The sequence below is a fragment of the Notamacropus eugenii genome, chromosome 2, assembly GCF_028372415.1.
Source record: "Notamacropus eugenii isolate mMacEug1 chromosome 2, mMacEug1.pri_v2, whole genome shotgun sequence".
In the NCBI taxonomy this organism is placed as follows: domain Eukaryota; kingdom Metazoa; phylum Chordata; class Mammalia; order Diprotodontia; family Macropodidae; genus Notamacropus; species Notamacropus eugenii.
This window is the reverse complement of record NC_092873.1, coordinates 472,058,755-472,074,748: the sequence shown is the minus strand read 5'-3', so window position 1 is coordinate 472,074,748 and position 15,994 is coordinate 472,058,755. Positions and strand designations below refer to the sequence as shown.

At 36.6% G+C, this 15,994-nt stretch overlaps 2 protein-coding genes across 10 annotated transcripts in view; both read left to right on the top strand.

Moving 5' to 3' along the window:
* RABGAP1L (RAB GTPase activating protein 1 like) overlaps positions 1 to 15,994 on the top strand; it is a 686,444-nt gene that overhangs the window by 195,831 nt on the left and 474,619 nt on the right. The gene's annotated exons all lie outside the window — the stretch shown is intronic.
* The window catches only part of GPR52 (G protein-coupled receptor 52), a 52,221-nt gene continuing 36,229 nt past the window's right edge, over positions 3 to 15,994 (top strand). Inside the window, exon 1 of the mRNA XM_072637889.1 lies at positions 3 to 15,994. This exon is cut by the window's right edge and continues 36,229 nt beyond it. The gene's annotated coding sequence lies outside the window, so the exon portion shown is untranslated.

Sequence of the window (15,994 nt, the reverse complement as noted above, 5' to 3'; positions counted from 1 at the left end):
GAGTTACTTTTTGTTTTGTTTTCCAAGGAACACATATTAAAAGAATCCATTTTACGTAGAGCTCAGATGGCACATTCAGTCTTTCTCATCAAAGTGAATAGAAATATCTGATAAATAGTTATTCCTTTTTGTCCAAGACCTGGACCGCATGACAATAAACAGCAAAGAACCAGTTACCTCTAAGTGTTTCTGGCCTTGACTCTTCCTTTCTGGATTTGTGTTATTTCATAGCAAGGGTGTACCATATTGGGTTTTATTTATGTGTTAAATATTTTCCATCATGTTTTGTTTAACATTATGCATTTATGAGACTTATTAATATAAATTTCTCTGAGGCCTCAGATACACAAATGTAATTTAAAAATGAAAACAGCTTAAAAAATTTAATTTTCAACAGCTTTCTCACCCCAGGGAGCCTAATGTTATGGGTGTTGCAGGCAGTTAGTTACCTCTAGCCTTTTTCCATCAGGGCTTTTGTGGGGACCGTCGTGAGTACCATTGTCTAGGTCTCCCCCATGATGGTGGAGACAAATCTTGATTTAGGTTAGTTAGGGGTACCTCTTTCAGGTTTTGCTTCCTAAGTTCCACATTTGCTGAAAGTTTTGAGATTAAATTTTTAAAAATTTTAGCTTTAGAAGGAAAGGTGGTGTCTCATTGTATAAGAACCCTTTGGACCAGGAGAGGTAAAGTAACTTTCTAAAAGCTAGGTTGTAGCAGATGGGAGGATTACCCAAGAATCCTGATGTTTGTCAGACTAATTCATTGACTTCCATGATGTTTATTTTTAAATAAGATAGCAGCAATAACTGGGATTGACAAAAGAAGGATGAGTATCCCATGCTTTTTTTTCCTTTCCACTTATCCATCTCTAACCTTAGTGCTTACTTGGTGATCACCTTAAATTTTTGCAGTTCTTGCAGTCAAAGCTAATAGGCAAAATGAAACAAGGCATTTGAAAGAGTTCTTGTGCTGTGACCTGAAGGTGACAAGAATCACCTATATGGAGTTGAAAGAACTGTCCCATACCTAAGAAGGTCTAGTGATTTCCTTATTGAATGTTCTAAAACTCACATGGATCTGTGACCTCATTGATTTGAGAGTTCTTTTCGATGCTACAGATCACCATCAATGTGTCCTTGTTCATTCCATGCTCCTTGTAAATATTCTCCCAAAAGTTCACCCTAGGTGATCTGTCCAGTGTTCTAGAGGACTCTCTGCCATTAGGAAGATGCTGGTGGAGCATTCTGAGTTTTCTTTCTGTTTTTCCACATTCCTAGGGTTATAGAATCCTGGCTGAAGAGCTGGGATTGACCTCAGAGGCTATCTCGTCCAACCCACTCCCTTTTCTTTGTCCATTGAGTACCTTTTCTTGCTGTGTGACCAGCCCATCTTTACCTGTTATGTAATTTTTAGTTGGCTTGTTGGATAAGTAGAAAGAAGTGGTCCGAAGATGCGTGTTTTTTCTATCTGCAAATTGAATTAGTGTCCAAATAATTTCCAGCTGATTATATTTAGGAGGCTTTCCTTATTGGTAATGTGTATTAAACACCAGTAGATGCCCTTATCTGACGTGACTTATAGCCAATGCTAGAGCAACCAAATAAGGTTGGAAATACATGCCTGTTGATCACATCTGCATGTAATTAATCACATCATCACCCAGGTAATCACTAAGGGATTGGGAATTTTAATTAAGGTGAGGAGGAATATAGACATTACCCAAGTCAGATCTAATTGGGGCAAGAAATTTTGACAGCCAGAGGGCAGCCCGAGTGCATTGGGTATCTGGGGAAGGGGAGGAGAGCAAGAGGTCGCAGAGGAGTTTGGATGAGGAGGTATGAAGGTGATAAAAATGCATTTGGCCTATTTTGTAATTTTTGTTTGGTGCTCTTCCATAAAATGCTGATGTTGAAATTGAGATATTAGATGGCAGTAAACCTCTGAAGCCTCCAGTTCATTCTGGTCTTCTCTGTTGAGACTAGTTCGCTTCAGGTATTCTGGTTTAGTCTGCTGTCTCCTAATCAATACCATCCTTTCTTTTTTGAGAGCGAGAATTAGAAAGAAAAAGGAGTGTGTGGAGACATTGTATGTATTCTTTCACTCGATCATTGTTGATTATCAATTAGGTGCAATACAGTATTTGCAGAATCTCCACATTTGTTCAACCTTTAAAATATATCTTTTATCACTGACAAAGGTCTCCTGATATTATTTGTAAGCATTTTTCTTAAGAAGTATTGTTCTGCATCTACTCACATGGCTATTTAGCATTGGTAATAGAATCTCATTGTGATGGTGATATGTTTGGTATTTAGTTACAACTTGCAAAAGGCAAGGAACCTATATATTCCCTGCCTTTTTTGGACAGCTGTGTTGAATATGTGATATTTTCTTTCTGAAAAAATAATAAATGTACTCAATAATGTAGAGAATATCAGGAAAAACTGTAGTCATATGAGTCTTATTTACAGTAGCAGTAATTAAAATATGTTGTGGAATATTGTTCTTTCAAAAATATATGTAGGCCAGACTTTATTTTTAAAAGGCAAATATAAACTAATTGTTATGTTTAACTATTATCAATACTTAGGACTGAATAATAAGGTGTAATTTTAAGGAAATTAATCAACACCATTCCTAATTCACTCTGATGATGAATGACAATACAGAAATGTATATAATTTGATTTCCTTTGTTAACTGTGCAGTGTGATTAAAAAAACCCTAACATTTTAATACAAATAATTTAAAATCTTACGACTATGGTGTTGCAACTATCTTCAAAACTCAAAGTTTTTGTAAGAGGAAATCTAATGGTATATTAAATTTTGTCTCAGTCTTTCCTTTTGAGAAGAAAAAACATACTTAATTTTTTCTCTTATGAGGGAAGGAAGGGAAGGAAGGAGACTTGTCCAAGCCACAAAATTAGATTTTCTGGGTTTAAATTTTTTTTTAATGGTCAGTCAGCCTTTTATGTTTAGAGATGGAAATCAGGCAGGCTATTAACAGACATTCAGATGGTTATATAAGTTTATGTGTTTGTGCAAAGGGACTTACCATTTCAGTTATAAGAGCATGAACGGAAGGAGAACCCCTGCTGGTTGTTGGTGATCGCTCCCTAAATGTCAGCCTCTACTTTTGGCCCAATTTAAAATGTCCTTTCTTGTTATGTCACTGGGAAAATTTCCAATAGTTAGGTTGGTCAAACATGCCTTAAGATGAAGTCATAGAAAACTTATTTTAAATGTGTCAGAGTCCCCAAGTGGTTTGTGGATTCTTGCAGATTAGTACCACTGGTGTGTATTTGTGCTGATGCTATTTAGAAACTTTTGCCTTTGAGAGAAGTCTATTCTGTATTAAACTGAAGTTTCATTGTAATATATACAAGTTTCAAGTATCACATTGGCAAGTTTCTTCTCTAGTCATACTTACGTGAAATTCAGATAGAGTCTTCTATTTAATATTCCAGAAATGTATATCTACTAATTTCCCACACATTATTTGTCAAAAACAACTCCTTATGGAAGTAGTTCTTATTTTCACATATAATATTTTGATTTTTCAAAGACAAGTACCATATAATTTGGTACCTTTCTCATTTATTCTTAATTTTTATAATACTACCTTCAGTTCTTAATTTGGAGCAAAAAACTTTTATTTGTGCTCAAACTTTGAGCTGGCTTAGCATCAAACTACTCAGTATTTTAATCATACCTTCATCTCTGCTTTTCCTATTTCTGTTGAATAAAGAACATGTCCCATTGCAGTCCTGATCCATGACTGCATGGTTCTAGTCAAAGAAACACAGGATCACAGACTCTCAGAGCTAGAAAAGGGAGCTCAGAAGTCATCTGGTCCCACTTCTAAAGGAAGGAAGGAAACAAGCATATATTTAGCACCTACTGTGTACCAGACACTGGTCTAAGTGCTTTAAAAATATTTCATTTCATCCTCACAGCAGCCCTGGGAGGTAGGTACAATGATTACCCCCATTTTACAGGTAAGGAAATGGAGGCAAACAAGTTAAGTGACTTGCCTAGAGTCACGCAGCTAGTATGTTACCTCCGCAAACTAAATCCATTCTACTTATGTTGCCATCCATCCTCAAGTACTCATAATCTGCTTGCTGTGAAGTAATTTACATTACTTATAATAAAACATTTTTTTCCAGCATCATTTCTCCTAAGCTCATTAAATTGGGGTGATTCTGATATAAAGAGGCCAACTATTTACAAAGTACTCACTATAATTAGCTCTAAAGTACAGTGTGGGGGCTTAAATATTACCTGTCATGTAGAATGCATGCCTCTTTTCCCCGTAAGATGCAGGAGTTACTACACAGAACTTCACAGACCTTCTGTCCAGAAACAGTGCGATTTCGCTTTATTCTTTTTTAATATTTCCTCTCCCTTCAACTCTTTCTAGTAGAGCAGCTGCCAGCTAGTGGCTAATTTGATTTGTATGTTAATATTCATTTACCTCTATATATTTGTTGCTTTTTTGGAGCACATTAGTTTTATAAATTGACTCAGATGTTGTCTTAAAGCTGACTCCAAGCTATTTTCGTAAATAGCATCTACTTTCACATAGAAGAGAAGAGTTAATAGACATCATATATTGAGATGAAATTGAATAGGAATAAATACAGAAACCCGCTTTGAGTTAAAAAAAGAAAACAGTTGTTTAAGTGTAGGGTGGAGGATGAATGGCTGGGTAGTAGTAAATGTGAAAAACTCAATATGAATCACCAATGTGATTAGCATGGCAGCACCAAAACATTAGCATCGATAGAGGCATAGTGGACATGTTAGTTCTTTTGTGTGCTCTGCTGTGATCCAACCCCTTCTGCAGCACTGCTTTTACTTTTTGTTGCAGTGTGTTCCGAAGGATATTGACAGATTAGACGGGGGAATGGGAAGAGAAAATGAGCATCTCCATACGTTCTCCTGTGTGCTGGGCGCTGTGCTGAGCACTTCACACATGTCATCATCTGATCCTCACAACAACCCTGCAAAGTGAATGCTATTATTATCTCCATTTTACAGTTGAAGAAATGGGGGCAAACTTAGACTTAAGTAACTTGTGTAGGGCATCACACACAGTAAATGTCTGCTGCTGGATGTGAATTCAGGTCTTGACTCCAGGCCCAGCATTCTGTTCCCTGTGCTGCCTCACGTAGGGGATGGAAGTGGGTCAATGGGAATAATCTGATAATTTTGAATGAGACGATGGAAAGTTTTGAGACTGTTATGTAATAAGGTCTGTTTGAGGAAGAAATATTCAACTTGGAGTAAACATGGTTATGTATTGGAGTAAAGATTGTGAAAAAAAACAAAACCTAACATTTATATAGCATTTACTATCTACCACGCACTGTGCTAAGTGCTTTGCAATTATTTGATCCTTATAACAACCCTGACATATAGCTGCTGTTGTTCACCCCATTTTACAGATGAAGAAACTGAAGCAAACAGAGGATAAGTGACTTGCTCAGAGTCATAGAGGTAGTAAGTGTCTGAGACCAGGCCAAATAACAGCTGTCTTCAAGTTGTTGGGGTTTGTTTTTTTCTAATAAGGATTTACCTCTTTTCTTTGGCCCCATAAGGAAAATGCAGAGGCAAATTTAAGCCTGATGTGAAGGAAAAATAATTCCAGAACATTAGGCTTATCTCAAAATAGAAAGGGCTGATGTGGAAAACTGCATTTCTCTTTCCTGGAAGTCTTCCATTAGGCACTGATGAACACTTGTAGGGGATATTGTAGATAAAAGTATTAGTGGGGTAAGTATTAGTTGGCTTAGCTTTGGGAACCTTTCCAATACTAAGAGTCTGTGGTTTCATGAAAGTCTGAGAATTTATACCTGATATTTTATAAAGTATATTTGTTTGAACTTTTCACATCTTTTGGATGGAAATGGTTTTTTTTTTTTATTGTACATGATAAAACTTGGAATTTGTATTATGTAAATGTGGGGGCAATTTAAAAGAAAATGGATTAGAACTGGATAAGACCTTTAGAGATTTGATCTAACTTTCATTTTGTGAGTAAGGCAAGTGAAACCTGGAGAGATTAAATCAGATTAAGCTCAAATAGGTGTTTAGGACCAGAACAGAGATTTTGTTGTTGAGTTGTTTCAGTTGTGTTTGACTATTTGTGACCCCTTTTGGGGTTTTCTTGGCAAAAATACTTGAGTGGTTTGCCATTTTTCTCTCCAGCTTATTTGAACTCAGGTCTTCTGACTCCAGACCTAGCACTATCCATTCTGCCACCTAGCTGCCCCTTTTAAAAAAAAAATCAGTTTTATTTTATTTTCAGTTACAAATTTTTTCTCCCTTTTCCTCCCTTATCCACTGAGAAGTCAAGAAAAACAAAACTTGTTTCAAATATGTGGTCATGCAAAGCAAATCACTAACCATGTTACCTTGTACCCTCCTGTGAACTTCAAAGGAATTATCCTTTTTCTTTGCTATTTATTCTCTTCCATTGTGTGAGAGAATATTATTTTCCTCTGGAGTTCATTTAATTCATACATGCATTCCTATAATAAGCCACCCAACAAAAATATATTTCTTTAAAGATAGGCCTTTCCAGAGCTATCTGTCATAGCAGGAAAGCAGCATGACAGTTAGGCCTTGGAGTCAGAAAAACCTGAGTTTCATTCCTGCCATTGACATGAACTGCCAGCATGACTCCATGCAAGTCATTTAACCTCTCAATTCCTCAGGAAACTCTCTCTGGCTTTGTGAAAAGGATAAATTGTGTATTTGTAATGATAATGGGAGATTTACCTGACCCACTCATACTTTCCTGGACTTGATAGAAGGAAAGCTCCAGACTAGAAGTATAGAAAAAAAGGTAGATGCCCTGTACATCGTCTTCCAGTTATCATCTCTGTGTCTGTGCTTATTTATATCCAGCCCTAATCTATCTCCAGGGCTCCTGTCTCACACCACTGTTTCCCTTCATGTTTCTTGACCTGCTGATCTGAAAGAGAACTCATGAGTGTTCCCACAAATCTTCCCCTCTTCCTGACTTTGATAGAATTGTCAAGGATACCACCATCCTCTTAGTCACTCAGGTAGAATCATCCTTTACTCTTTACTGTCCTAGCTTGCACTCCCACGAAATGCCCTCTCTATGATCAAGTCATTTCTACTCACCATCTACTGTCTATGTCCTGTTCTCTCCCCTCGGTTAGCCACAACCTCGCTGCTGTCCCGAATCAGATCTCACATGATCTCTTGTAGTAATAGCCTAGCAGTTATGGCTCACGGCCTCAGTCTCTGCTTTCCACTCCATCTTTTGATCAGCTATCAAAGCAAATTTCCTAAAATGCAGATCTGGTCTTATCACTCCACCCCCTGCCCTCCTCGCTAAAATCCCTGTTACCTCAAGAATCAAATACAAATTCTTTATTTGGCGTTTAAATCTCTTCACAATCTGGCCTTTTTCAACCTTTCTAGTCTTCTTAGGCTTATCTCCTTTTATGTATTTGGCAGTTCTACAACTTGGCTAGACTAGGCCATCTCCTTACTCTGTCTTTGCTCTGGCTACTCCCCCTCCTCCCCAAACTCCTCCAGAAATATTCTCCCTCCTCCTCTTTGTCTCCTGAATTCTTTAGCTTCCTTTAGGACTTAGCTCAAATTCCATCTTGTGTAGGGGCTTTTCCTGACCTGGGTCTCTCCATCCCCCTCCCATCCCCCCCCCAGCCCTCCTTCCCCCACACTAGTACCTTTCTTACCTTGCACAGGTTCTGTATCTTGCATGTACATAGTTAATTACGTATTGTCTCCAGCCCTACCCCCATTGGAATGTGAGCTTCTTGAGGATAGGGTCTGTGTTTTTGCCTTTCTTTATCTCATCCTTATTTAGCACTATGCCCGTATGTAGAGTAAGCATTTACTAAATGTTTGGGGATTGACTGGTAATCCCTGCATAAATTTCTGTTTTAGAGATCAGAGAACTCTGCCACTAGAGATGCATCATGAAGAAACTTCTGCTGTTCTCAACTCTTGTGCCATCTGTGCATTGTGCAGCATTTACCTTTTAGATATTTCTGTTGTTCCCATTATGTTCTCATCTTAAGCACTTTTATTTTTGCTAAAGGGATTATGAATAATCCCAGTGTAATTATAATTTCAGTATGCATTGATTCTTTAGAAACACTTAACCAGGAATCATCAGGTCTGGCCTAGAGAATGCATTACTTCTGACTTGGGTCACAGAGTTGGAAGCATTTTGTGCTTGTATTCCAAGTCCTCAGATACAGGAAAGAAAAAAGAAAAAAAAGATATGTGTTCACATGTATATATTGTATGTGTGAGTATATAGAGTTCTGAAGTTTCTGTGCAGCTTATTTTAACAAGTGTAGCAGAACTAATGGTGTCATTTTCATAATTGTTCATATAACAAGGAACCCAAAATCAGAGGGCTCTTTGATCAATCAGTCAACATTTATTAAATGCCAGCTATGTTCCAGGCACTATGCTAAACTCTTTTTAGAGACGTTAGAAGCCTTTTGTTTAAATCAGTCTTCTCATGTATCAGAGGGTTTTGTAGGTGTTATAGGCACTAATCAAGGTGTTAGGTAAGAAATAAGTCACCTTTTTACAGCCTAAACAACTATAGGTTGTTTAGCAACACTGGAGGTTAGATTATTAATTTTTATTAAAATAAGTGATAAATTGAAATGATAATTTATGTAGCATATATATAAAATACTTCAGTATGACTTTTCTTTGAGTTATTCACAATACTTTTGTGAATTTAAAATAATGTGCTTTCAGAGGCCTTACTAAAAGTAGCTTCCTATCTGAAGTCATATTTGTTCCTTCTCTTTCTGCCTCTGTTCTTTTTCTACTCATTTTCTCTTCATGCATCTTTCTTCTTCACCTGTCATCCTTCTCTTCCTCTCTTTCTCTGTCTCTTTCTCTTCCCTCCTCTCTTTCCCTCTCTCTTCCTTTCCCTCTCCTTCCAATACCTGTCCTCCTCTGGCAAGAAGTAGGATTGGGACCAGGAAAGGTTTTTTGTAGAATGTGACACTTGATCTGAGACTTGAAGCATATCAATTCTAGGAGTTAGAAGTGAGGAGGGAAAACATCTGTTCTAAGTATGGGGTATAGTGATAAGGTACCAACGTGGGAAATGCAGATTGGTGCTGTGTGCAAAGGCCATTCTGACTTAAGTTGTAGAGTATTTGGAGGGGATTGTAAAAAGACTAGAAACAACAGATAAGACCTGGTTTACTGAGCCTTAAATGCCAAATGAAAGAGTTTATGTTTGACCTTCAGGATAACAGGGAACTCCTGGAGTTTTTTGAGAAGAGGGGAGACTTGGTCATACCTGTGATTTAGGAAAATCACTCCTGTGGCTCTTTAGAGGATAAATTGGTATGGAGAAAGACTTGAAGTACCAAATAATAAAGAAGTTATTGAAGTAGTCCAGGTGGGCAGTGATGAATGCCTGAAATCTACTGAACCCCAGAAATGGGGTTGTTTAAAAATAGTATATCTAAAAAACAAAGTCATAGACAAAATAAAAGTGAGAAGTAAGAACAAAATTTAATATGCGTAGGGAGACTTCCACACAGTAGGAGATACTATCAGATGACACTAAAACAAAAATCCATAAGAGAGATAAAAAAGAAAATTATATTATGCTGAAAGAAACATACATGACAGATATCACTATCAAACTTAAAAGCTTCAAATGCAATGCCATCTAAATTCATAAAAGAAAAATAAACAGTTGCAAGAAGGCACAGACAATAAAAATCAACGTAGGAGAGTTTGTGCCCCTCTCTCAGATTTGGACAAATATATAAAATAGGGAAATATAGAATTGAACTAATTTCTAGAAAGCTACAACTGAATGGTTTATAGCCTTTTCTGCATAGGATTGCTAAAGAATGTGTGTATTTCTCAGCATCATATGGAACTTTTATAGAAATTCACCATGTGGTAGGGCACAGATAATACAAAAAATAGTATGAAGGAAGAAATACTAAACACATCCTTTATAGACTATAACACAGTAGTGGTAGTAGTCAGTTCAGGGAATACAAACAAAAGTCATAGACCCAAATGGAGACTTAATGAAATCCTAATGAATGGGCCAAAGAAGAAATCATAGAAATAGTTAATTAATAATTATACAGCAGAGAATAATGCCAGAATTTCTGGGATACAGATAAAGAATCCTCAAAAGAAAAATATCTTTTAAAACTATTTACATAGGCAAAATAGAAAGGGGAAGAATTATTGAACTGGATATGCATTTAAAAATTAGAAAACCAACAAAAGCTCAAAATAAGCACAAAAGAGGAGATAATGAATATTAGAAGAGAAATAGATAAATAAAAATCCAAAAAGACTATAGAAGACAATAAAAGCTGGTTCTTTGAAAAGACTAATAAATTGTTAAACTTTTAGCCAATATGATTAAATAGAAGAACAAGGTGAAATCACATCAAAACCAGAAGACAGAATTATCAGAACTTATTATGTGCTAACAAAACTGAGAATACAAAAGAAATTGAGGAATATCTTCAAAAATATAAAATACCCAAACAGAAGACCAGATAGAGATTTTAAGTAATCCATTATCTGAAAAGAAAATAGAAATAGCTGTAAAGAAACTACCAAAAGAAGTTTATAGTAGAGTAAAATTCTGGTCCTGATGGAATTTGAGTAGAATTCTATCAATCTTTTAAAGAAATATTAATACCAAATCTATAAAATTATTCTTAAAAATTAAGAAAGAAATTGGTTCCAGGGTTGTATAGCTAGGTGACTAGAAGAATGTGATGTCCCCAGCAGTAACAAGAGAGGTCTGGAAGGAGGTGAGTTTGGATGGAGAAAGATGAGTTCTATTTTAGACAAACTGAGTTTGAGGTGCTTGTAGGACATTCTCTTCAAAAAATCTGAAAGGCAGTTGGGCATGTGAAATTGGAATTCCCAAGAGAAACTAGAGCTGAATGTATTGATCGTATAGTTACCTGCATTGAAATGTTTATCAAAGCCCTGTTAAGTGATGAGTTCATCAAAGAATAGAGTGTAGATAGAGAAGAGAAGAGGGTCCAGTTATCCAAAGGAGATGCAGCATTGATGCCATTGAACCAAAACTGCTTCTGAGTTAACTTATGCTCATTTCCCATGTTGAGGACAGGAAGAGCAAGTCCAGTTGCTCTTTTGTATGACACCACTTCAAAGTAGTTGAAAACAGGCCCCCACTCATGACTCATAAATCTTCTTTTCTCCAGGTTCTGCATCACCATTTCCTTTAACACTTTTTTAAATGATGGTTTTGATTGCCATCGTCACCTTATTCTTGACAAACTCTGCATTTGCAGTGCCTCTTTTAAAACATATTACAGATGTGTCTGTAAACTCTTTGAGAGTAGGGGTTGTTTTCAGTTTTGTTCTTGTATTCCCACTGCCTGGAATGGTGCCTCACTTCTGTCAACTGGCTTTCCTGGCTTCCTTTCTCAACACGTGTCCCACTTTTTGCAGGAGGCATTTCCTTGTGTTTCAGAGCATTTTATAACTTATCCTGGAGATCACGGGTAGCCTGGAGTTTATTGAATGAGGAGAGGGGAGAGATTGTGACATAGATTTATCTCTTTTGTTGCTTATAATTCTGTCAGGTTGGCATCGTAGATATTATTCTTGTCTCCATTTTACACATAAGGAAACATTCTCAAAGAGGAGAGTTGACTAGATTTTGAAATAATATGACTTACCTAAAATTACACAATCTCATTAGAGTGAGAACCTCTTGAAGTCAGGGACTGAGTTTTGCCTCTTTATATATCTCTGACACTTAGCACAATGCCTGGCACATATAGGCACTTATAAATGCTAATTGACTGATTGACTTGGAATTGAATTGAAGTTTTATAATGAGATATTATTGTCACTAACCTTAGTATCTTAGTAGGGTCTTCAAAGGCCATTTATTCCATACTGTTTAATTTCCCTAACATACTGTTTAATTTCTCTAACATGTCATCCAAATTTCTTTTTTAAAAACTTTTAAAATTTTTTTTTGATTAATAAGGGCTTATTTTCCCTCCTTCCCCACCCTCCATAGTTGAAAAGAACAATGAAACCCATCTAAACCTGAAGTCTCTTGAAAGGTCTCCCCCAAGTCTACCCATTCTTTCAGATAGTTCTCATCATTAATTTTTTTTTTTTTTGCATCAAACTTACTGTTGCATCTCTGCAATTTCCATGTATTATTGCTGTTGTTCACACTGGGATAAAACTGAGTAAGTTCAGTCTTCCGCATGAAAGCCATTTAAACATATGAAGGCTATAATCCTATCAGTAAGAAAATTCTCCACTAATAATAAATCAGATATCATGTATGGTTCAGTCACTGATGGGGGGAGTGCTAGGTTATTGTTTTGTTTTTCACTGCCAGAAATTCCTGTCTTTCTCATAAAAGTTTACATCAGCCTGTCTGTCCATTAACTAGTATTTATTGGGCACCTTCTGTGTACAAGGCACTGCGCTAAATTATTGTGTTTGTCCTTCGTTTCCAAAGAGGATCATGACATCAGGGAGATGATGACATGACTTGCAGTTGACTTTGATTTGAGTGAGGGAGGGTTGTGCAAGGACACCAGCCTCATTTTTTCCTCCTGAGCCATTTGGGTCCAGTGACCTGATATTTATCAGGATGACTGGAGATGGCCCAGGATGCAGTAGGAGACCCTGGCCCTTTCAGGCTAAGGTCCTATAACATTCTCACTTTGAGTGAGATACACCCATTCAATGAATAGGCTTCCTTAAGTTACTCAAAGGATGGCCCCTTTAATAAACAAAAAAAAAAAAAGAAATCAAATTGGGAGGGGAAGACCCATAGGGTTTCTGGGTAAAAGAAAAACAATTGCTATTTAGTTATTACATCCACCCTGTGCTAGGTGGGTGGGGACTTGTTGTCCAGTCTGTGATCTCCAGAATGAATTGGGTTTGATCTTGATCTTTGATCGAAGGAGGGAGGGAAGAAGGAATCTAGGCAGTAAACCCCAAGTTAACTGGAAATTTACCTCCCTTTGGAGAGGAAAAGGAGAGGGAGAGGGAGAGCTGAGTTACCCAGTTAGCTGGGTCCCCATTCAGGCAGCTTGGTCTACTCATAGGTTGTGTTTGTCCTTCTTTTTCTAAGAGGACCATGCCATCAGGGAAACGATGACATGACTTGCACTTGCCTTTGATTGTTGAGGATACAAAGCAAGGCAAAAGACAGTCCGTGCACTCCAGCGGGGGAGACAACATCCAAACAGTTACACACAAATTAAATATATGAAGGAGAAACTCGAGGTTAGTCTCAGAAAAAAAGCATGAAGATTAGGGAGGACTGGGAAAGGCTTCTTGAAGAAGGTGAGGATCATATGAGAGAACACAGGTCAGAACCCTGTTAAGTATATGTCCTGTGCTTTCTCTTTTCTCTTTGTTCTAACCATTTCCTATCTCTGGAGTGTACCTTCCATCCTTGTGTACACCACTGCCACCCACCTCCCCTTCTCCACCAGTTTGAAACCCTTTGGTCAGAATCGTTCACTTTTTGAACTGATCATTGCATTTTGTTTAAACCTCTCTTATCCTGTTATGTATTATACTTGTTTCTTACCTCTCTTTGCTTGTAAGTTCTTTAAGAGAAAAAGATCTTATATCAGATTTAAGAGATTTAGTGTAGTGCTTTGTGTTCAGTGAGTGCTCAGTAAATGTTGTAATGTTAATTGCTGTCCCATACAATTAGTCCCATTCCCCTGCACATCAAAGTAAAGTATGTGTGTGTGTGTGTGTGTGTGTGTGTGTGTGTGTGTGTGAGAGAGAGAGAGAGAGAGAGAGAGACAGACAGACAGACAAGCAGACAATAATTGGTGCTAAAATGTAGAAGACTGGCAAATATTAGAGAGAACTAAATTTTGTGAATTGATTGGACTACATTAATAAACCTGCTACGAAAAGAAAACCTACCCCTTGCTATATATATTTTACTTTCTTGATCATATATATACAAAAAAAGCTTCTTTTCATTTGTTTTTTCAGACTAATACTATCCAAAAGCATAGTTGACTTTCTCAATATATGATGCTGAATGACTTAAGGGAGAATGATTTCCCTAATGTGTAATTGCCATATATGACCATTGATTAAATATCTGGTTGAAGCATATTTTACTTTAGAAATAACTATTTAAATTTTAGGAGAATATGGTATACTGTACAGTAAAATTGAATTACTGAACATTGAAAGAAAAATGTCTAAGGTGGTATATGAAAAACTAGATTTTTATATAATTGAATACAATTTGGTGAATGCTTAACAGATGTCCAGTAATGATTACATCGGACATGTAATTTCAAATACATGTAATTTTATTATATGCTTCATAAGTGAATTAAAAATTACTTTAACTGAACAGATAAATGGTTGATTTTACTTTTTATTACATAATTTGTATCTTTTAAAAGCTAATTAATTTTAAATTATATAAAATAAATGAAATTCAGTAAAAAATACTGGGTTTCACCAGGAGGCAGTCATTGCTTAATTACAGTGATCCTCTGTTCTGTGTCATCACCTTGTCTAGTTGTAAGACATGAGCTTTTTGATAGAATGGGGTTATTCTATCTGGGACTGTACTTCTGATATTTATGAAAGTCACAGTAAGACTCTGTTCTAGGACATTACTAATGGAACTGTGGTACCCATTCTGTTTTCTTCAGCAGATTTACGTTTTTCTCTCCTCTGTCCCCATCCTAGGAAAGAGCAAGGCAGAAAGGGAGGGATTAGGAGGAAACATGCATTTTGTAATTTGAATGTTTTAAATGTGAAAATGAATGTCCTTAAGAGAATCTTTTACATATCAAAGTATCATTGGGAGAGAATTTTTTTTTATTTTGTGAAAATACAGCTTACTCCAGTTCTTTCATCTGAATGATGGAAATATAAATGCAAAAGTATTCTTTCAAATGGTATTGTTTGTACTTTTTACATGTGGCTGTTGTATTTTCCTTTTCTGAGTCTTTTATATAGCCTTAAGTTGCCACTCATCTAGATGAGAAACATGAATTTGTATAGTCATTTCTTGAATGTACCATCCCCTCTCACTCAACAAACCTTTCCTTATAATGAAGTTTTTAAAAAAAAGTTTATCAAAATTAGCCAATATATGGATGATGTATCTAATAACATTCACAACATTCCATACTCCTAGTCCCTTATTCCCCCTATCTTCAGTGAAAAGAAAATGGTGCTTTTTCTTCTGTCTTTTTCAGGGCCATGTTTGTTCATTATAATTAAACAACGTTTTGTTTAATTTTATTGTCCCTTCAGTTTACACTGTAATAGTCATTGAGTATACTGTCTTCCTATTTATGCTTACTTCAGTAAGCTTTAGTTTTATTTCTTCGTGTTTCTTTAATTCCTCAAATTTGTTGTTCTGATTTTGTTTACCATTCTTTGCTAGTACAACAGTGCTGCTGTGAATATTTTGGTGTACATGAGACTTTTTGTTCTGACTTTGACTTCCTTAGGGTCAGCAGTAGACTCTGTCTCAAAGGGTGTAGACGTATTAGTTACTTCCCCCAACCCCCTCCCCCCGCATACTTTCCAAGTTGCTTTTCTGAAGTTTTGGAGCCTGTCAGCAGTACAGTTAGTGTTCCTGTCTTCCTGTAACCCTACCACCATTGAGTCTTCCTGTTATCTGTCATCCTTGTGTATTTGCTACACGTGAGATGAAACTGTGGAGTTAGTTTCAGCGCTCGTGCAGTCACTCCCTTAGCAGAAGAATTCTTAGCATTTTACATTTCTGAGTGTTTTGTCTTGTGCTTATATAGCACATATAGTTCATACTCTTCTTTAGTTTGCAATATTAATAGGGTTACAGTAATTGAAGGAAGTGATGGTACTCTGAAGTTATCTTACTTATGGAATTGGAGTGGGAGTGCACTGTTCAGAAGGAGGCTATTTTTTGAACATAGTTCA